Source organism: Numida meleagris, chromosome Z (assembly GCF_002078875.1).
Source record: "Numida meleagris isolate 19003 breed g44 Domestic line chromosome Z, NumMel1.0, whole genome shotgun sequence".
NCBI classification, from domain to species: domain Eukaryota; kingdom Metazoa; phylum Chordata; class Aves; order Galliformes; family Numididae; genus Numida; species Numida meleagris.
Window position 1 is genome coordinate 42,434,337 of NC_034438.1, and position 22,668 is coordinate 42,457,004.

General features: G+C 42.9%; 1 protein-coding gene across 1 annotated transcript in view; it reads right to left on the reverse strand.

Annotated features, from left to right (window-relative positions):
- Positions 1-22,662, reverse strand: part of PTCH1 (patched 1) — a 77,049-nt gene extending 54,387 nt beyond the window's left edge. Inside the window, exons 1-2 of the mRNA XM_021380596.1 lie at positions 22,522-22,662; positions 21,483-21,675 (exon numbers count right to left, since the gene is read on the reverse strand). The gene's annotated coding sequence lies outside the window, so the exon portion shown is untranslated. The remainder of the gene's footprint in view (positions 1-21,482; positions 21,676-22,521) is intronic.

Genomic DNA, 22,668 nt, shown 5'->3' on the forward strand with positions numbered 1-22,668 from the left:
GTCGGTAGTAGAGTAAGGCCTACCTTGACTTTGGGACATTCTCTCTCTCTGTATTGGATTTATCAGCTTAAATTGTAATTATATTGTATTATAGTGTGTTGTTTTGCATTCCGATATTGTATTTAGTAAATTAGTTTGTTTCTCCTCAGATTGTTGCCGCTGTTCTTTGCTCTCAGGGCCATCTCCCTACCCTTTTCCCCTTTTCCCCTTTCCGCTTTTCCCGGGACGTGGGCCCTTGGGTCCCCCGTCCCCTTTGTCACGGAAATCGGGCCTAACACCCGTAAACCGTTGACACAGGACAAGGGGGAATGGCTTTCAACTAAAAGAGGGGAAATTTAGTTTAGATGTTAGGAAGAAATTCTTTGCTCAGAGGGTGGTGAGGCACTGGCACAGGCTGCCCCGAAAAGCTGTGGATGCCCCATCCCTGGAGGTATTCAAAGCCAGGCTGGATGGGGCCCTGGGCAGCCTGAGCTGGTGGGTGGCAGCCCTGCCCACTGCAAGGGGTCAGAAATAGATGACCTTTAAGGATCCCTCCAACCTAAGCCATGCTATGATTCTATGACTCTTCCAGACCAGATCAAATACTTCTTTGTCACAATTACTTATACTTGTATGAACAGACTGCTCCAATAGCACATTTCAAGATAAACGACTTTAATTTATACCCTTCTCCTAAATAATTTGGCAAAGACAGAAGCAGAATGTTTCTCTTCAGTTAAAAAAGTGAGGAGGGAAAGAGTAGGTGATCAGTGCTACCTCTTTCAGTCTCGAATAAAAGAAAAAAATCAAGTTGACTGAAAGAGAATTAGCTTTGAATGTAGCAGAAAGAACCATCTACAGTGTATTTGCCCCACTAGTTCTGCACCTGCATAACATCCTGTGATGCAAGAGACAATGAATATGCAGTGACTGTTTTATAAATCCAGATGAGCCAAACAGCGTGCTTCTCATCAAAACACAGTTTTAAAAAAAAAAGGAAAAGGCAGCAGGAAACTGCAAAGTAGATGGGCTCTAGAGGGAGCCATATTCAATTGTTCTTGCCAGAAATATTACATAAGACTGGAAAATCATCTTCCCACTTAGAGATGAGCATTCAGCTAGAGTTTGTATACTCTATACAACCTCCTCTGCAGTCTATCTAACAAGTGCCCGGGGCGGGGGAAAATTAATTCAGCCAACTAGCTGAATCACACACATTCAGATGAAGAGGACAAAAATACATCAACACTTTGTTTTCATCAATTACCTTTATTGCTCTGTTAAGTCCAAGCTACAGACCTGCTTTGTTACATTTTTTTTCTGTCCCAGTCAGCTTGGCACTGATTATCTGAATTACTGCTGAAGTTTAGCTCTGCGCCAGTATGAACAGAAATTAGATACACACATCTGTGTCTTCCTAGGACATATATTGACCTGTAACTAGCTGGCAGTGTGGGAGTTGACATTCTCAAGTCTGAACAAGCCAGGAGCATACTTCTTAAAAGAGTGGGGCCTCAACCCATGCATACACCATCCCTAGGGCTGAGTGGACCACAAGGCAAGAAACTGGGCATGGATAATGCTGTCAGAATCAGACCATCAACAAACCATATAGTCATCTTGGCATGAGGCACCACTTAATTTCTAGATCATGAACTCTTTGAAAAAGCATTTCCATAACACACTCCATTTATTCAGTATCTCATTTGTGGCATTATCTCCTTCATATCAAGTAACAGTGGTCAGCTCGCAGTAAGAAAAACATATAAATGAAAGTACAACTTCCTTACCTAGATTCCCTTTATAACCTCTTAACATCCCTTTTACCACTGCATATGCATGGTAACAGAAAAATGTTGTTTAAATTATAACACAAACAAAACACTAGAGACAGCTAAGGTTTTGCTTTAGATGTTTTTACTGTGTATAACCAGAGTAATCACAGCTAAATGCATATTCACGTAAACCTCCATATCAAACAGTAACCGTAGATTGAAAGTTAGTTTGCACACCCTTGTATCATATTTGTCATACTTTCTTTGTGGGGGGGATTTTTATACAATCACAGCACTTTCAATCAACAGAACTGAATTCATCAGTTCATGATCACTGCTGCCTTTCTCCCCCATCCAGTACACTTATGATACGTTAATAAAATTTGCTCTTTCTTACAAGAATACAGAGAGAGAGAACCACAGTTCCCCTAACCTGTGTGTCATGGAACCAGAGCTTCTTTTGCAGCATTTCACACAGCAAGTGTTTCCGAAGACAAAATACCTTTCTCTCTCTTTGTGTCTCTGTGCCAGCCAAGACAATAAAAACCCAATTTTATGAGGACTGTGGAGTCTTTGATAAACACCTACTTCTGGTACTACCTTCTCTCCCATTCCGCTCACACTTCACTTTTGAATTTCTAGGACTTGAAACAACAAATCATATGTCGTGCAAGACAAAGGCCGACATTCCTATCTCTGCTGAAAGTGACCAACTGTTTACTATCAACAGAAACGATTGCTTCCTAATCAAGGTCCTGTCAAACCACATTAACTTCACAGAACAAGGCAGATTTAGCGAATCAAAACTGCATCACACAAGTCAGCCAACGAAACAGAAGCTGTTTTTTCCCCCCTTTTCATTCAAAATTGGAAAAGCAAAGCCATCCAGGAACATGGGCACATATTCCAGAACTCAACAATAGGTCTGCTCTGCATTCTTCTTAAGGCATTACACCATTTAATTATTTGACAAGTCCATTATGTTCATTTTTTCTGTCAAATAGAGCAAAGATAACTCCACAGGCAAACAGAGACACTTTATACACTGTAACAGTCATATATAAAGAAACTGTACACTTGCAGAGGAAAATTCTGACTGCCAAAGACTCAATTATGTGAAAAAACATTATGGGACGTAATGGAAAATAAAGCCAATGAATAAAATGGTGGTATTTTGTGGTTTCCCTTCATGGGCTCTATTTTCTTGTATTTGGAGACAACAGTACTCAAAATGCAATGGAGTTCTGTTGTATACATGACATACAGTACCAATATTTCTGATTTTATTCCCTATCAAAGACAGAACTATTTCCCTTTAACACCTTGGTGACAAAACTCATACTTCATTCTCCTCTTTTGATATATGAGAAGTCATTTGATAGCATTTGAGTCCTTTATTGTCTGATTTAGTGCCTAGTCAGCTGAGTTGGTGGCGCAAATGCCTACAACCCATAGCACTGATTTAAATAACAGATCTGCACATTGTTTCATGGCCAATGGTAATATAAGGCAGTAGTTCGTACACTATCCTTCACAGGAAGAGCACAGATTTTAGGTATCTGTCTACTAGAAATGATACCATGTTTTCTGCAAAATTTAGCTAACAAAAAAATTTTTAAAAGAAGAAAAAAATATCAAGACAAAATAATAACATCAGTGTCCTGGAACTGTATCTCGGTTAGTGTATCAGTTTCTAATGCTTAAATATCTGTGTGAAGGCTGGTGTTCACCTGAAGACATTTTTCATGCCAGCACCTCTGTTGATGAGCATTACTTCTTGCCTGAGCAGCTTTTCCAGAGTAGAGGGAAGCATCTCCTCTTGTCCCCATACCAATATCCCCAGTCTGTCAGTCTCCTCTACCACTGAACATGCTGCCGCTTCTCTTGAACTTTCCAAAGTCTTAAACAGAAGGTGGTGATGGTACAGAATGCTTTGTCCTTCCTCAAGGGCACGAAGAGAGCAGTAACTATCAGCATGCTGGGAGAACCACCATTTCTCCCTCCTCTGAGAGCAATGAGCAGCTGTTAGGTGGTAACAAGTTTTAGTCATCTTTAACTTGAGGCGGACCTGAACCTATGACCTGTAGGCGAAAGGCTCCATATCCCATTACCAAGCACTTGGGTCACAGTTCCTGTGTCTCAGTCATCACATTAAAATGTTCTGGTGCATCTTAAGTGAGAAGCAACCATAAAAGAAAAACTGCTTCCCTCTAGTACACATTTGCACAATGCTGATGCACTCTCAAATGTCACAAGAGTGAAAACCTATTTGTCTTTATTAACAGCTTCTGACAGGATTTCCACTGACAATTTTCAAGTAATTGAGTCTTCCAGCTGATGTACTCATTTCTACTATGAAAGTTGCTGCTTTACATATATATTTCCCATTATTAGCATTCAAAATGTATATGGTATTACCTTAAGATGCTTGTAACAATTTGCTGCTGCAAACTGCAGTCTTTTCCATACTGAGCACTTTCAAGAGCAAATCTGACCTCTGCTACACTAAGAGCTGAAAATCACTGCTTGCTAATTAATTGTCCGTTTGCTCAAAAGTCATGAAATACTTCTCTTTTAGAACATGTTATAATGTTCCATTTCAGGTTCCTGAATTGCAACGTATAGCCTGAGGGTTTTCTGGTTGTTTTTTTTTTCAGGTATGTACACAACCTGTATTAACCATCCAACAGCTACCTTGTACGTGATTGTACAACAACTACCTTAGCAGAGAGCAAGTTCCCTCTAAAAAAGAACATTCCTGAGAGCCAACAATTGGGATAAAAATGTTTGCCTGCCATTGTGGAGCGACAAGACTTTGAGAAACTAAAGCCAATGTTTCCAGAAATACTACTGGTCTGGGGACCTATGTTTTTTTGTGGCGTCTGAGCTGCATGAATGGTACAAAATTTTTCTGGAGACCTCACTTTCTAAAGACTTCCAAAGGGCGTTTGCACTTGAATACATTTTTCCAGGATTGTTTACATGAGTCATGATAGCACTGCCTCAGGGACACCCACAGCCATCACACACCTCTAGCACACACCCTCCTGCCACCAGAACAAGATCTCTCTCTGGCCTGACTGCCGTTGCGGGCTTCCTTTAACTCTTCTTCCTCACCAAGGTGCTCTTTGAGCTGTTCCCATATGCCATTTCTATTACATGTGTATAGGTATGTTGCTCAGAAATTGCAGATTGGAAGAGGTTTCAGTCCATTACAATGGAAGGCAGAAGAGCCAGCCCACCACAGCTTCAGCTTCCTGTCCTGAATGTTTACCAGCATAGAAATATTTGTACCTGTTATATAACAGAATGCAGTACCTAAGAAAAATCACATGGGATTGAAACCTCCTAAAAAGAAATGGAGAGTTGAGTTCTCTGGCAGATATGAAGACTACCCTACCTCTTACTGGGCACAGAAAAATAACAGCCTATTGATTTAAAGCCTCCCGTTGCTCTCAAAGGAGCGTGTGCATGCTGCTTGCTCCTCATGTTCTTTGTCAGTTGCAGAACACAGTTCTTCAGCACACAGACAATACTACTTAGCATCCTCATTTTTCCTGACAGAGGAAGAGGGTAAAGTGGCAACTTCTTCAGAATTTACTTTCTCTAGACCTGACTGGCAAAGTACTGAGGTACTGGAGGAACTGCAAAACATTTTCATAGAAAATTCTAATGAACCTAATGAGGGATCTTGTCAGTCTACTAGGATTACATTTTAAAAACTTTTAGTTACCTGCACTAATTTTTTTCTGCTCAGTTATTTAATAATGGAACATAAAATGTCAAGAGAAACTATATCATTGCAAGAGCTGGAACACAGTGGTAAGATAGTGTCTAAAAGAGATTACATGGTCATTCAATGCACTGCTCCAACAGCTCAATGAAAAATGATAATTTTTATCCTGTAATTAATTAAACATGACCTGTGCTAGGCACTGGACTACTATCTTGCACTGCATTTACTCTGCCAAATACACATGCCTGCATTTGTATAGCTCATATGGAATGGCAACAATTGCGCCTGCCCAGGTTAAGGCCGCCAGCACTATGCCATTTCCTTTCCCAACATCGAGGTAACAGTCTATACTTCTCTCTCCCCTCCCATGCTAATGTCCAACAAAACAACATGTCAGCATACTGCAATATAAAGACTCAATCATCTGCAATCTCCTTAAGGACCACCGGCTTTTAGGAAAATCTAGAAGCAAATTGACTATCTCAATCATTTCTGCTTATAAGATATATATATATTTTAAAAAGATTGTTGACTACAAATGCAAAAAAATTGTTACAAAAACCAAAAGCACTTCAAAAGGATGCTTTTTACTTCCCAAGATGCCATAAGTTACTTCGCACAGATGCTGGGGATGACTCCAGCATTGCTGTTACAAATTTCATTACTGCTGATATAACTGTGAATAGCAAAAATAAAAACACACATCAAAGATGACTCTTCATTCTGCCAGTTCGATAAAGTTTAGAGCAGTGACAAAGATACAAAGCTGTCTGCAGGCTCAGGAAGACGACCCAACAATGGCTGCCTCAGACTGTAGTGGGAAACATTCCCTGCAATTTTAGAAGCTAAAACCTTTTCTTTCTAAAAATCAAATAAAGATGATTTTGTATGTATGCATTCGTATCAGCCACAGGCAGAATGTATATATATTATTTCTGATTAGGTAAAATACACAGATCACTAAAGAAGTTATTTATACTTGGATGCACTTCTGTGTTGGTGTCTCTCTGGGTTGAGACACTGCAGCATACCATAAAAAAAACAACAAACTGAACAAGTTCAACAGTACAATCTGAAAAAAAAATAACAGAAGCTGTGAAATATACAAGAATATACAAAACAGACAGAATTGGTACATGCAATTCAAACTTTCCAATTAAGCATAAAATGCAGTAGCTGCTTACTGAGCTGTGACACATGGCCTTGGTAACAGGATATGAGCTGCTCACCTCCAGATCATTGGTTCTAATCCAGCCAGGAACAACAGTGACCACAAGTTGTTTACCACCGACAGCTGTTTTGCTATCTTATGTGAAATGAGTTGGTGGTCTCACTCCATTTCCTAACAGGCAGGTGTCCATATTATAGAAAACCACCATCACAACTGGTATCCTTGTTGACCATCTCAACAAAGAGATGGAGGAATGAATGGAGAGTGAACTATCCTTTCTCCCAAGGGCATGGTTCCTTCGAGTCAGAGCTGAGCCACAGGTTTTGGTGGTGAAGACCAACTACAGAATCTTATGGGTGAAGTATCAGAGGAATAAAGGACCCCAGACTCTACTTCCTAGAAATCAGGGAGAAAGTCTATGGGTGGGATAGGCAGCTAACAGAGCTGTAGCAACTCTAATAGCTTATGATCCTGTAACAGTATACATCCTCTGATGAGCAAGACTGAAGTTTTGCTTTTCAGTGTTAACAAACATTTGTGCATGCTTAATAGTAGGCCCAAAGCCTCACACATACTGAAAGTGACTAAGTTTCCACTTCTGCTGAGAAGGGGCTTCAAGGTCTAAACCTAAGGATTTTAAAACAGCTGAATATAATTGACTTAAGTTACTTTAACTTGGATACAAGTTTCTGCTGGGTAATATGTTAAAAACAATTTGCTGTGTTGTTCCACAGCAGCCAGCTTTCCTCTAGGCCCAGCTTTTCATTTAACCTCTCAGTGCCCTTTCCTCAAATACGTAATTGTTTTCCTGTGTGGTTAAAAGCAGCATTTTAAAGTCTTTTCATCTGTACTCCTGGGATAGCACAAATTTCATCTGTACATAGAGTAGCACAAAGTTCTAATGAAAATTTTTAAAGGAACAGCAAAGAGTAAAAAAAAAAACCAAACTGTTCATCCAGAACTTTTCCGGAAATACCATTTCCTAAATAATGCTTTTAGGAGATAGCAAACAAAAAAAAAGAAAAAAAAATGAAAAAGAAAAATGAAAGGAATGAACATGTTATGAAACAGGGTATAGTTTCTTTCAAGTATTCCCTACCAGCTGCTTCCTGTACCATCTGTTGTCGCCTAAGCAGCTTCCTTCTCAATGGCTTTGCACTGAAGCAGAACTGCTCTCACTGTTGGATACAATCAGGTCAGGTCAGCACTCCCCCCAAGCACCGAACCTGCTGTCTGTCATGGCTCCCCCCATCCTGATATTTCTTACTGGCCACCAGCTCCCAAGACAGCACTGCATCTGTCAGGAGGCCCATTTTTCATAGTTTGCTTGCTATTCACACCAAGGAGTAATGCGCACATTTGATTTCGTGCAGGAAGCAATCGGAGATTCCTGACGGATACACTGAGAGCGTGACCATATGACCAAGTTCATTTTAAAACAGAGAAGATTGTGAAAGAAAGTTAAAGAAATGAACAAACATCCCACAAAATGATCTTTATTTTATGCTTCTGGCTAGTCTGATCATTCAGACAATTCTACTTCGCTACCAGGCATTTCACTTCACAAAAATATTGTATTCTCCTGTTAGAAGCAAAATTATTTGAATCTCTAGAAAAAGGAGTAGAAATGCCACCGTTGTACTTACAGCGAGTACAGACAAAATACAAGAGATTTCATGAGGCTAAATTCTATGCATTGAGTCAAGACCACTCGACACCCGCCCAGAGACAATGCTAGCGCTTGCAGCATATGCTCTCCACCAGTGCATTCAGTGTGTTGCATAACATTAACCCCAGCTCCCTCCTCCCAGCTTCTGCAGGGCTGACATCACCCCTGGGCACCATACGCTATTCTGGCCCCTCAGGGCTGGAGCAGAGCCCCCCTTTCACTGGCTTCCACTTGAGGCCACATGGGGTCAAGCACAATGGACACCCCCACCTTCACACACAGGCTCCCTCAGCCTTGCAGGAACATCACGCTGGACTGATTTATTTCCAGCACTGCTCCTTCTCTCTGCATCTGTGCAGGGAAACACACATCACTGGGAGCCACTTTCATGATTTTGTTGCGATCAGGATTAGCTGGATTAGGGGTTGATTCATAAGGACCCCCTGCGGCTGTGAGGAAGTTTCATCACAAGGTCAGTGTAGTGTGAACTATATTCTGTCAACACCACACTCCTTATAGACGACTACAAAAAATACAAAAGAAAAAAACTGCAAATGTGAAATATATGAATGAAGATTTTACAGCAACAAAGATTTACAGATTTCTCCATCAGATGTGTACACTTCATCGCTGCTTTTAAAACAAGAAAACTGCACTAGTCATTTTTAATTTAGAAGGAATTTAGTGGTTTAGGAGGTGGGAGGAACCCGGGGAATAAGTGTAGCAACCCACACACAAAACCACAGAGGAACTGCTGGCACTTACTCTAAAACCAGTCATGCAGCTTGAAGATCGTTGCACGGTTGAGATTTTATTACATACAAGGCTGTCACCTTCAGGACTATTTAATTCCTAGCCTCTGAAGCACAGTAAGTAACAGAGACATAAAAAAAGGAAATTGTGGGATGGAATGCAGAAAAGAGAAGCAGAATTTAAGTTTTTTGTGTTTGATCCTTAAAACATAATTACCACCCTTTTACCTCCCTCAAAAGGGCTCCCCTCCCCCCATCATAATGACATTGCTCTAAGACAGCAACACATTTGTAGCCTGCATGATGCAAAATAAAATCTGTAGTGAAAGAGGGGCACTTTTGTTTTGCATGTGTGTGTGTCAGGTTTTTTTGCTGTTGTTTTGTTTTGTTTTTTAAGGAGCAGCCCCTCTCACACAGAACCAGGCTGTTCAATCAAAGCCTTATCTGTTATATTTCTGTCTGTCTTTCTCTTCTGTTTAGTGCATTCACCAACAAGAGAAAAGGGGGTAAAGCAATGGAGGCTTTGACCTGCAGCTGTAACACAATACTTTCGCACAGCCCTGTCGACCCCTGACATAAATTTTACACCGCAGCTGGCATTTACACACTTAACATTACCATATGTATAGCCTACTCTGTGCTAATTATGCTAATCACCTGTCTAACTCTCTGCTGCGAAAAATGGTTGTATTTAGCAGTCCACTGCCTACGAATACAGCTTACTGTGTGGCTGAAATGTACATTCAGACGGCTCTGAATGGCAAGATTTTTCCACGTTGCTGGCCTCATTCAGACCACAGAAAAATTTATTCAAGTCAACTGGTTTCGGTCCGCAACAAAAAAGTTACGAGAAAAAAGTGAGTGTGTTCCTGCCCTAACATTCTAAGTCTGCTTGCAAGCAAAATGATAAATCAATTGGTGTGGGAAACAAAAAGGGAGAAAGATTTCTATTGCAAGCCATGTGAAACTGTAGCCTATTTAAAAAAAAAAAAAAGAGAGAGAGAGAGAAAAAAGAAAAAAGAATAAAAAGGTCATCCTATTTCCCCAAATCTCTAGAAAGGCAGTCAATAGATGTTTACTCCTAATCACAATTCTCTCAAGTTGCTAGGTTTTATTTACAGTTGGAACTCATATTAAACATATTTTAGTTTTGTTTCTTGATCTTAGTAATTTGCACTAGAATATCATATTTTCTATTATCTACCATTTAAATAGAATCATCTTCTAAACAGTTAAGGCTTCTTCTCTGAGCATGAGGCATAACGCCCCTTTGAAAAGCCAGCAGAATAAGGCTGGAGTAAATGAAATCAGAATCAGGCCCACGTGGAGAAGCAAACAAGATATGGAAGAAACGCTCTTCAGGAAAACTAGTACAAGAAAATATTTGCTTAAAGTCTCTGCATTATTTCTTACCATTACAGAAAGGTAACTTACAAAGAAAAATGAAGTTACAATGGGCAGAAGTTATTTTATGTTATCATTCTGTCAGTGGGAAGGGATAGGTTTAAATGAGCTCCTAAAGCCTTATTTTTCTTCGGGTATCTCACTGAACAGATTACACTGTGATCTGTATTGGGTCTACATTCCTGTAGCTATTTAAATGCAATTTATCACATAAAAATAAGGTCCTATAAATGCTTTCCTCTCTGCACACACTCAAGGGAGTTACAGAGACTCAACAGATTTGTCAGATAACCCAAATGTAAATCTGATTATTGCATCACCCTTGGCAATTTCCTTTCAGGTCAGATTTGTGGAACCTTCTTTTAACCACATTTTAAGTGTTATAAAATGATGTATTTGTGTTAAAAAAAATGGAAAAATATTGAAATAAATCTCTGATATCCTCTACTGCATCCAAAGGAGATAAGCACACTGTTAATACAGAGGAAAGGCCATTTAAATAAGAACAGTTCCACAATGTTTGTACTCAAAAGGTGCAGCAACACACCCAGTCTTTCCATTACACAGCATGAGGTCAAGAAGAACCCTATGTCTCTGCCTTTCCTACTTCCCATTCTTTGTCCACGTTCCTTCCACATGTAAAAGACCACTCTTCACAACGTGGTAGACTTCTGCTTGTCAGCAGTGGCCTTTACTTCAATATTTTGCTTACTACATGTCTGTTTGACTAAATTAAGCAGCCTCAGCCAAGCCACATCATGCTTTCTAGTATCTCAGTTCTAGTTATTATAATATCTGCCAATCCAAAGCACTAATTTATCAGTGCTCTTTCAGCTCCAAAATACTGGCTGTGCAGTCAAAAACACAAATAACACTTTATTTTTTTAACTAGGAGAAGGACCACCCTGCTCTCATGGCACAGAACACTATTTACATTGCAATACTTGACTGTGTAATACATCTGGCATTTTTGGGCAGGATTCCTGAGCTAGGGGCCAGAAGCCCTTAAGCAATGATTTAAGGGGGGAAAAAAAACCATACAACTTAACAGTGCTCATTTCTAGCTTGTTGCACTTAACTTTTGGTTACTGACTGAAAAGCAGAAATGCATTATACAGGTAAACAAGAGAAGGTTGTTTCTTTTAATTTATCTTCCTGTTAGTAAATGAAAACGCTATTACAGTTTAAAGGCTGAGTTCCAGCTTCAGGTATATGCATGTTAAACACTGCACACATACCTTAAAAATACTAGCTTTTTCTTGCTCATAAGTTCTACACACATGCTTTAAATATACAACGATTACTTGTATATTTAAAGCTGAAATTAAATTCAGCACAATTCTCTAAAGGACCAGCACCTTTGCAGAAAAAGTCAGGTTATGGTACTGCTCATTCCCTTACCTCTTATATATTTTGCTCAAGGACTGTAATTACTAAGCTTTCACAAAACCAAGCAGAAATTAAAGCCAAGATACTCATTCAAAAAGCCAAAATTAAAATTCTCCATACAACAAAATGTATATACAATCAGCAGTTCCTTTTACTTCAGAAAACATCTGTCTGCCAAATTCATGATGTTTATAGCAACTAAGGTGATGCTGAATGAAAACAACAGCAAGTAAATTGTTTTTATGAATATTAAACTTTCCTATCAAAGAAAAGTTTATCCTGGAAAGAAAAATTAAAAAAAAAATTAAAAATTCTGAAATCAAAGTTATTTCTTGCAGTTCCACTCCATGTATTTTAGTGCAATGAACAGTGGGCCATGATTATTCCAACTCAACACTGCTAGATAAAAAGCAACATAGCTTATTTGTATCCGCTAATGATCAGTCTTATTTAGCATGCCGTAATAGCACAGATCATGTGAAACAGGAGCAGAACATTTTCCTGACCTTGATTCACAGGCACTAAAATAAAGTGGCCACTATGCTTATCAATGCAAAATTCATGCTCCGAAGTGCTGAGTTTTCTGTGGTGTGGCAGCATCTCAGGAACCTGCTACTCCAGTAAATCTTCAAAAGTGGAAACTCATACAATCCCTGTAAGTATTAGTGAAAGTTTTGTACCTTTATCTTTCTGAATCCTGACACTCCCTACCGTAGAAGAACCATTTAGCCATGAAAGAGTTTTAATGGTTTCTCCAGGTTTTTCCAGGTAGAATTACTAACAAGTACAAACAAAATACAAACTCCTGCATTGTACAAGACAGTTGTCAGATAAATGAAAAGAACCAAAGGCATACTGAAGATAAATAAGAATGATTGGGGAAAATATAACTAACTGTATGGTAGACACAAAGAACTAACTATTCAGTAAAGTTCTGTACTCCTGCTCCTCTTGAACTCCAAAAAGGGTAGCAAGAACCATGTACATTCATACCATCATATGCAGGGAGAAGTAATACTGTGCAGAGGCTGAAGAGTGAACTTCTACTTTTTAGACAAGATAAATGCCTGACAAGGAACAGCCCTGTGACGTCTGTAATCAAAACACTATTTCAACCACTCAAAATATTCTTAAAAAGCAAGCTGCGGGGCAGAAAACTTTATAAGCAGAATTTTACCTGGATGATCATTGGTTGAAGTGTATATTTCACTGCATAAGTGAAATAAGAAAAGGGGCATAAATGTCCAAGTGTCAAAATGAGAACATGTTCCATTAGGCACCAAAAGGAAAGCAGTTGCAGACACATTAAAACTAGCATTCTAGTGGACACAGCTCCAGCAGGTCACAGGGAGGTCAGCTTTGAAGGAGAAACACAAATGAAATATAAACATGGTATTGTGGAAACCAGACAAATCTCCCATAGCTTTGTCCAGCCAGCACTAATCTAGGCATCAGCTGTGGTGTGTAATCTAAACAAAGGGATTGGTCATTTCATACATCTGGAAGTTGTCATATTTTGGAGTCTCCTAACAGTTACGTGTAACTGAAACATCCACTTTTGTGTAACAGCCTTTACAATTGTTGTGTGGTCAAGAACTGTTAAGTGCATACACTATGTAAAGTCACTACTTTCTGGGGAGCCACCACAAATATTTAACAACAGGGCTCTGATCACTTCTCACATTTAAAAAAACAAACACACAAACAAACAAACACAAAAGACATGAAAATAGATGGAGTCAGGGTGAGGAGATGGATTTTCCCTTAATGCATTCTCTGTTGAAAGCAAGTTTGAGTACTCAGCTATTTCAGTTTATTGTCTGAACCTAGCCTCTGCTGAAGAACAATAAGAAAGGAAGGTCTGTTCTCCACAAAAAAAAAAAAAAAAAAAAAAAAAAAAAAAAAAAAAAAAAAAAAAAAAAAAAAAAAGACAGTCTATTTAGCAGGTAATGGAAGGTAGTAGATAGTAGATAGTAGATTCACTCATATCAGTACTTCAAGGGAGGTTTAGATGAGCATTAAGAAAAATCTGCCTACTGTGAGGGTAGTCAAACAGTAGAACAGGCTCATCAGTGTTCAAGCAGTATTTGGACAACGCCTTCAAAAACACGCTTCGACTTCTGGCTGGCCCTGAAGAGGTTAGGCACTTGGACTTGATCTCTGTAGGTCCCTTCCAAATGAACTTTTCTATTCTATTCTACAGCATCTCGGCAGAGCACCACAACTACAGCAGCAGACTTCCCTATGGCTGAGCCAGCTCTACTGCTTACCTACATTCCCCTTGTTCCAGCTCAGCAGCAGCAGCAGCATGGCAACCAGCATGAAAATAATGTGGCTTTCAACTATTCTATTTCATGCCAACATTTCTGTACAAAAATCACGAAGCTCTCTAGAACTACAGAAATACCCTCCCACCCTGTTCATGACCAGCAAAATCACAGCGTGCATGAAGTCACTCAATGCTCAAGAGAAAGGAAGTGAGCAACAGTGCAGCTGAGGCACTGCACTGTTCAGATAGACATTTCAACAGAGAAGTGAATGGATTCTTCCAAACAAGGATCTACAGGGCACATTCTGGCATTCATATTAGCTGCAGCCTATTGAGTTTGGAAAGACTAACAATGATGCATTTTCTAGAGTCCTGAGTAAACTAAATGTCTCTGAAGTCTGAAAGGCAAAAGGACCAATGCTACCTTGCAGTTACAACCTAGGTGGTTTGCAAGATCAACAGATGAAGGCCCTCCTCTTGAACTTCCCAGAAGAAGTAGAGTAGGAGGTCTCTGTTAGTTTCCTGGGGCTTCATAATAACACTGAGTAAAGGTCTGACTATGCTAAGGTCATTCCAGCTTCTGTCACTATATTCACTGAGTTCAGGATCTTACCCCTCACCTTCTCAGTGACGCAAGAATGGTCACATACAATACCTTCATTAAAACAAAGGCAAAAGAAGATTTTTAAACACTGAAACTGGTTTCTTTTTGGTTTTGATGTAGGAGCTTTCCAGCAATGAGCACCAACACTGAGCAGTGAATGACATGGACAATTGTCAAGACGGAACTTGACAGAGAGCCTCCGTGATTTTTATTTCAGTAGCAGTTGTTTAAAAGACAACAATCACACAACCATGTAATTAAAACCTTCAAATGTCTTTCCTCAACACATCTCAATATACAAAACCACAGAAAGTTCACTCCACAGGAATATAATACCCATTGTCCTGTTGTACTGACCCACAAACATCACAAAAAACTTAAGTATGAGACTTTGATGTTAGTCCTCAGAAGTATGGATTGAAGTACAATTCCATTTTGGTCAGTAAACTTCAGAAACAGCTTACTGCCTATATGACCATTCTTCAGCTGTCATATGGAAACACCACTACTATCTTCAGATTTGAGAAACCATGTAGTATTACCACAGAATCATTAACACCTCTGAGATCATCTAGTCCAACTGTCAGCCCACCAGCACCATGTCCACTATCCATAACCCTCAGTGCCACACCTACACGGTTCCTGAATACCTCCAGGGATAGTGAGTCCAACACCTCCCTCGGCAGCCTCTCCCAATGCCTCATCGCTCCCGAGAAGAAATGTTTCCTAATATCCAACCTGAACCTCCCTCAGCACAACTTCAGGCCACTACCTCTCATCCTATCACTTGTTACCTGGGAGAAGAGGCTGACCCCCACCTCACTGTAATTCAAACAAAACAGCTGACTTGGAATTCTCCTAATAAATATCTTTCACTGAACCCTAACACACTGTAAGTGACACATAACACTTTGAGACACAGTTCAAACGTAAGTAATCTCTTATGTCATGTGGTCCATATGAAACAAATGGATTTGGTGATGTGACAGGAAACAAATCCCCAGACTGATGCACAGACAACCAAAATCCTGCCTCAAATTCAGTGAAGTAACTGCTGCAGTGACAAGAATGCAAGTACATCTAAACAGCACTTCTCTGCTGCTGCAAATGAGTGTACATGTATAAGGAAGAACTGAATTACAACTGACTGGGTCAATTCCTGCTTACTACATTAAAGCAAACATGTCACTTCAGCCCTCTCACATAAATTTGTCTCCTTGAAACAACAAATTCTCAAGGATCCGTTCCTCTGCTTCTCCTTTCTGTTTCTCCAAATAATACTAGTCTAAAGTTAACTGATGCCTTAGGCAGAACTTGAGAATAACTTTGTTCTCCACCTGCACTTGCGTTTGCTGGGTTAAACAAACTGACAACCTGCAGAAATACACTGGTTCCTTCACCCATTGTATGCTTTCCTCTTCTTCATCTAATTCTTACATTCCATGGGTAGATTAATATATTTTAAGATAAGTCAGACGCAAATACAACAGTAGTCAGTTATATTTTCCCCTTTAGAGTGAAAGAAAACCATTTCACATGTAGTTCAAAACTTCCTTTCAACAGTCTGTTCTACACACTTGGGTGTTAATTCACTTACAATAACTATATACTCTTTCAAGTATCAGTGCTGAAACTTGTCCATGACCACTATGGCATTTCCTCTTCCCTGCAGACTGTAACAGTTTTCCTACTTCTGCTTGTACCACCCGCTCTCTTGCTTCCAACTGGCTGAAAAGAAGGGGCTCTGCATGTTAGACCTTGGTTAGTTTTGCACAGAGGACTAACACCATAGAAAATTACTTAAGGAGGAAAAGGTTCAATTGAGCTACAGCTAGCATAAAATAAAAACTGCAGAAAGCAAGAAAGGAAGGAAAGAACACCATGATCCTTGACCTCTCAGAGAAGGAAAAGGAATTTTAAAAGTGAGAAAAAAATCCCAAGACAATGGTGACATGAATCATAGAATCATAGAATTGCTCAGGTTGGAAAAGACCTTCAAGATCATCAAATCCAACCACAACCTAACCATACTACTCTAACTGTAACAACCCACCGCTAAATCATGTCCCTGAGCACCACATCTGAACGGTTTTTAAACACATTCAGGGATGGTGACTCAACCACCTCCCCGAGGAGCCTGTTCCAGTGCTTAACAACCCTTTCTGGAAAGAAGTTCTTCCTGATATCCAACCTAAACCTCCCCTGGAGCAACTTGAGGCCATTTCCCCTTGTCCTGTCACCTGTCACCAGTGAGAAGAGACCAACCCTGCTCTCATTGCAATCACCTTTCAGGTATTTGAAGAGAGCAATGAGGTCTCCCCTCAGTCTCCTCCAGACTAAACAGCTCCAGTTCCTTTAGTCTCTCCTCGTAGGGCATATTCTTGAAGCCCTTCACAAGCCTTGCTGCCCTTCTTTGGACCTGCTCCAGCACCTCCATGTCCCTTCTGTACTGAGGCGCCCAAAACTGAACACAGGACTCGAGGTGGGGCCTCACCAATGCCGAGTACAGGGGCAGGATGACTTCCCCAGTCCTGGTCACCACACCATTCCTGATCCAAGATTCCATCCTTCTTGGCCACCTGGGCACACTGCTGGCTCATATTCAGCCAACTGTCTATCAGCACACCAACGTCCCTTTCCGTGAGGCAGCTTTCCAGCCACTCCTCCCCAAGCCTGTAGGGTTGCCTGGGGTTGTTGTGACCAAAGTGCAGGACCCAACACTTGGCCCTACTGAAACTCTTACGGTATACTTTGGCCCATCGATGCAGTCTATCCAGGTCCCTCTGTAGTGCCTTTCTACCCTCTGGCAGATGAACACGCCCTCCCAACTTGGTGTCACCTGCAAACTTACTGAGGGTGCATTCAATCCCCTCTCAAGACCATTGATAAAGATGTTGAATAGAAGAGGCCCCAGCACCGAGCCTTGGGGGACACCGCTCGTGACTGGTTGCCAACTGGATTTACCTCCACTGACCACAACTCTCTGGGCCCACCCATCCAGCAGAGCGTACACTCATCCAAACCATGGGCAGCCAGTTTCTCCACTAGGATGTTGTGGGGGACAGTGTCAAAGGCTCTACTGAAGTCCAAGTAGACCACACTGACAGCCTTACCTTCATCCACTAAGCACATCACCTTGTCATAGAACGAAATCAGGTTTGTCAAACAGGATCTACCATTCATAAACCCAAGCTGACTGGGCCTGATCCCCTGGTTGACCTTTAACTGATCCATGATGTCTCCTGAGATTATCTGTTCCATAGCCTTCCCTGGCTCCGAGGTGATACTGATAGGTCTATAGCTACCAATGAAATGAAGTATCAAGGAACAACAGGAGTCTCTCTCCCTGTATGAGCTGCTCCAGTTACTGTCATTCAAGGCTCTCAGTAGCCAAACTTCAGTCTCAACAAAATCTCCTAGGAGAGTTACAAAACTACCTTCTTTCAGAAGCAGATGCTGTAAATTTACACGTGTGACTGCTGTTTGTACACCAGGGTCTTAGAGTGCTTATTAAAGTGGTAGCAGAAAACACAACCAGTTATGGGCATGATTTCTTTTCCATCCAGAGCACTTCCTAGATATGAATGGATGTTTCTAAAACCACGTCTGTGTCAAACAAAATTCAGTCACAGAGGAAATCAATGCAAAGCCCTTTTTGTTCTCTCAAGGGTGTATGATGTATAAAGATGCTAACCAGTTTCTGCAACTGCCTTGTGCGTGGACACCCACACACAGCCGTTCAACCAAGGCTGAAGAACTGTAGTTAACAGAACTGGCATTAAAAAGCCAGTCCAGGATTTGTTTGCTAAAGAAACTAAAGTGAGCATCCTACAACGGCATCGGGAATGACAGACCTACCGACGGGACCACAGTATGTGGCCCAGTCAAGGGTGCCAAAGACAGATTACAAGACAGGATCATAGATTGAGAGCATACTGTGGGACATACAGTAATAACTGAAGTGCTCCTTACAGCAGCCAGAGCAGGATTGAGGTTTTTAAAAATAAAATGAAATAAAATAAAGCTACTCTGCAACACTTAGTGCCAAGAAAGAATTTCAGCAGAAAGCCACTTTGGTGTCAGGAGGCTCACAGAAGGCCAAAAGTGTTGGCACAAATTCTGAAAGACTACTACAAGAAAACTGAAAGAAATAATGCTTTGGAGATCTGTTTTGCTTTTTCTCTATTTGAAAGTTTGCCTACAAGGTGGGTTTCTGAACTACTTATGTAAATACGTCAGCCATAATAGTTTCAGGCCCTAACTACTAAGCATTTATCTTGGAAAGCATATGGTCTTAAAATTCATCCAGGTTTCACTTTACTATTTTTAATTGTGTTATAGTTTTAAAGCAACCATTTATTTCTAACAAACTTCAGTGCTGTATTATGTTCCTTGCTGCATGGTATTCAGAAATACACCACATAAAATCAGTCTCTTTATGTAAATATTGACCATTTATTCAGCAGTAATAGCTTTTTTTAAAAAAAAAACCTTCAGTAGCAAATCAAACCTTTTACTGCTATTATTACTTGAAGCATATTTCAAGTAATCCACCATATTTGGCCAACATTGCCCAGTTCATTCAAACTCTTGGTAAACAAAAGGTAAAGGCAACACTGAGATGGTTATTTTTAGTAAAAAGTGCAATTTAGCCACTGCTTCTATTAAAAGAAAGATTGATCTAAGGGCTCCCTCCGTATGGTAACTTCCAGGGGGCATAATTCAACTACAAGCTCAGGTGTGAGGACCTTGCGTCCTGAGATCAGAAAAGTGAGCCTGGTCATTGCTCTCCACTCCTGCAGTGGAAGCATAGCGTTTTCCATACCACCTCCCTCTGTACCTTTCCCATTTCAAATTCTCAGTATGTACTTCTGCCCGCAATTGCTTTTCATTAGGTTTATTTGTACAATACCCTTGTTCATGACCAGAACAGATACAGAATCTCCACAACTTAGCAAGACTTCTTGTGTTGGTGGTCATGCAGTGCTAGAAGAGGCAGCCTGTAAGTTAAATTAAATGCAGAATGCTTTAAGTCAATCGTAATAAGCTTGCCTTTTTGTGCAGTTGATAAATGCAAGGGTTTCTAAGCTTTACTTAAAGTTTTAATATTCATGTTATTTAATTCTAACATGAAAACTAAACTCAAATTACACAGATAAACTTTGTACTGCCTTAGTGCATTCACTTTGACCATAAGAACCTCAGGAATAAATTTCAGCTCATTTTTATACAAGGGACTCCCTCCTCCCAACCCTGAAAATAACAATGATATCAGTGCAGTAACCGAACTAAGCAGCTATTCTGCAGAACATATTTCTCCCTTGACAACTGCGTTTTTGCTGTTGGACCAGTCACGTAGACGCTACCAGCAAGCAGTTTCTTGCTAATAAACTACTGGGAAAAGCAGGTGGCATTAAGATGTGATTGTCCTTCCTCATAATAGAACCCACAGTATACCACAAGGGAGCACAGTGGATGGGACTGCGAACAAGTAGTATCCACCAAACACTTAAACGAAACTAGAGGCAAAAAGATGACCAGATGAAAATCAACAAAAAAACACATTGTTTGCTATGTAATGTGGGTCACGGGACCTAGTGAGTAACACAGCCCCTAGGTATGTAGGAGAGGCTCTGGCAGTGCCTGCTGTTCCTCAGAGTTTTGGTGGCAGTCTTGCCATACTTTGGGCTCCTGTTTTACTCTACCAAAAAGAAGTTCTGTCAGTTATACACCATTTCCCACAACAGAATACCAGCCAGCCATGGGTTCACGGTCCATGAACTCGGGTCTGGCCCCACCGTGGATGTCAGGTCAGGGATGGAGCCTGGCCCTGCACACCATCACTCATCCACGGGCTGCACAGACCACCTCCAGAACAGCGCTTGGCTGTGTCTGGCTCGGTGCGGGGTTCTTCTACACACACAGAGCACTGTTTAGTAACTACTATTTATGCAGCTCTCCACATTAACTTTTATAAGCCAAATTCTGCTGCGAGGGACTTTGACACAGATCCAGCGCAGCCGCTGCAGCCAGTGGGCTCTGCCTGCCGTTACCTCAGACCGGCCAGCGGGAACCTGATGCTAAGTCAATAGCGTTCCCCCAAAAGGAAACACGGCAGCGCGGGGCCGGCCCCGACGCGGATCACCACTGCGCAACGTCCGAACAAGGGGCACGGCACCGGGACCACTGGTCCTGGAGGCAGCGTCACTTCGGCAGCCTTCCCCGCCCCCCCCCCGCCCCGACTTTTAGTGTTGATGGTTTTTTTTGGTGGTTTTTGTTTGTTTGTTTTTTTAAACCTTGAGACAGCCGCTCTCCCCCACACGTGAACGCTGTCCAAACTTCGGACCACACACAGCCGCCCGCGCCGCGCTCCGCGAACCCGCCCCCTTCCCCCCGCCGCGGGCGCACGCACTCCCAAGATGGCGGAGGGGTGCCGACGCCGGCGCGGACCCTCTCTCCGCCGCGGGGAAGCGGCAGCCCCGCCGTCCGCTTCTCTCCTGCACGCAAGGGAAAACCACAGCCCCCCGCGCGGCTCCCTGTCCCGCTGCCCACCCGCACGAAGGGGGCAGCCCGCCACCCGCCCTCCCCCCCGCGGCGGGCCGGGAAGTGGTTTGCGCCGCCCGCGGCCGACGCACGCCGCCACAACCGCCGCGCTCCGCCCGCTCAGCCCCCAGCCCCGCGCACGGCGGTTGGGGAGGGACGGGGCGGGGAGGCGCGGTGCCTACTGCGCTTACCTTCCACCCACAGCTCCTCCACGTTGGTCTCCAGGTTGGCCGCCCGCAGTCCCACAGCGAACGCGCCGAATATCAGCAGGCCGACCACCAGGAACTTGCCGCAGTTTTTCTGAATGTAGCAGCCCAGGTTAAAGAGCAGTCTCTGAAACTTCGCCCGCAGCCACAGCGGCGCTCTCTTCCCGGTTGCTCTCCCCTGCAAGGCAAGCGCGGATCAGTCAGCGATGGGCCCCACGGGCAGGGGCCCCTCGGCCCTCAGCTTTCGCCCCGCGGCCCTGACTGGCGCTGCCGTGGGGCATGCAAACCCCTAGCCTTGCGGAGTCACCGCTGGAGGCCCAGCCGGCTTGACGGGGGGTGCTGGGGACAACGCCGCGCAGTTGCACCCGGCGCTGCTCTCCGCCGGCCCCAGACACGCTCCGGGACCCACGTGGTGGCAGAGCCACGGGATCAGAAGCCGTTCATTGCCAGTGTGCAGCCGCAGTGTGAGCTTTTAGGGAGCGGAGCGGCCATCCGCGCGTAACTGTTTGTGAACGGAAGATGGCAGACACATGGGTTTATTTTCCCATTTCCCTCCGTACAAAGCCCGGCGAGCCGCTCCCGGAACGCAGCGCCCCCCGAAGAGACCGCAGAGACCCCCGCCCACAGGGAGAGAACGCCACAGGCTGCCTCCGCCGGGGGACCCCACTGCGGGGCAGTCGCGCTTCGGCCCCACAAAGCACAGCTGTGCTAGGGGGCGGCCGCTCGCTCTCTGCCCGGGGACGGCGGCAGCGAACCGCGCGGACGGAACGGAGGGGAAAAGGCAGCACGGCCGTGGGGGGCCGCCCGGTGCAGCCGCGCCGGTACGGGGGAAAGGAGGACACTCTCTCCCGCACTTAAGAGTCACAGCCGTCCCTCTCTTTTTTTTTCCCAGCATTTTATTGGTGGCCTCTGCGCTCCCATCTCCTCCTTCCACCCCCGCGAGAAAACACACCACCCCCTCCCCCGCCGCCAAACGCAGCGCCAGCGCTGAGCTCCGGAAAAAGAGGGAGAGAGCTGAATGCACCTTTGCGATCTGCTCCAGGGCGAACGCCGCGTCGCAGTAGCTCGGCCGCTGCAGATACTCCCGGTCGGGCACCCCGGCGCGCCGGGTCCCTCCGCTCCGCCGCCGCCGGCCGCCGGCACTCCTCGCCGCCCGAACGTGGTGGCCGCC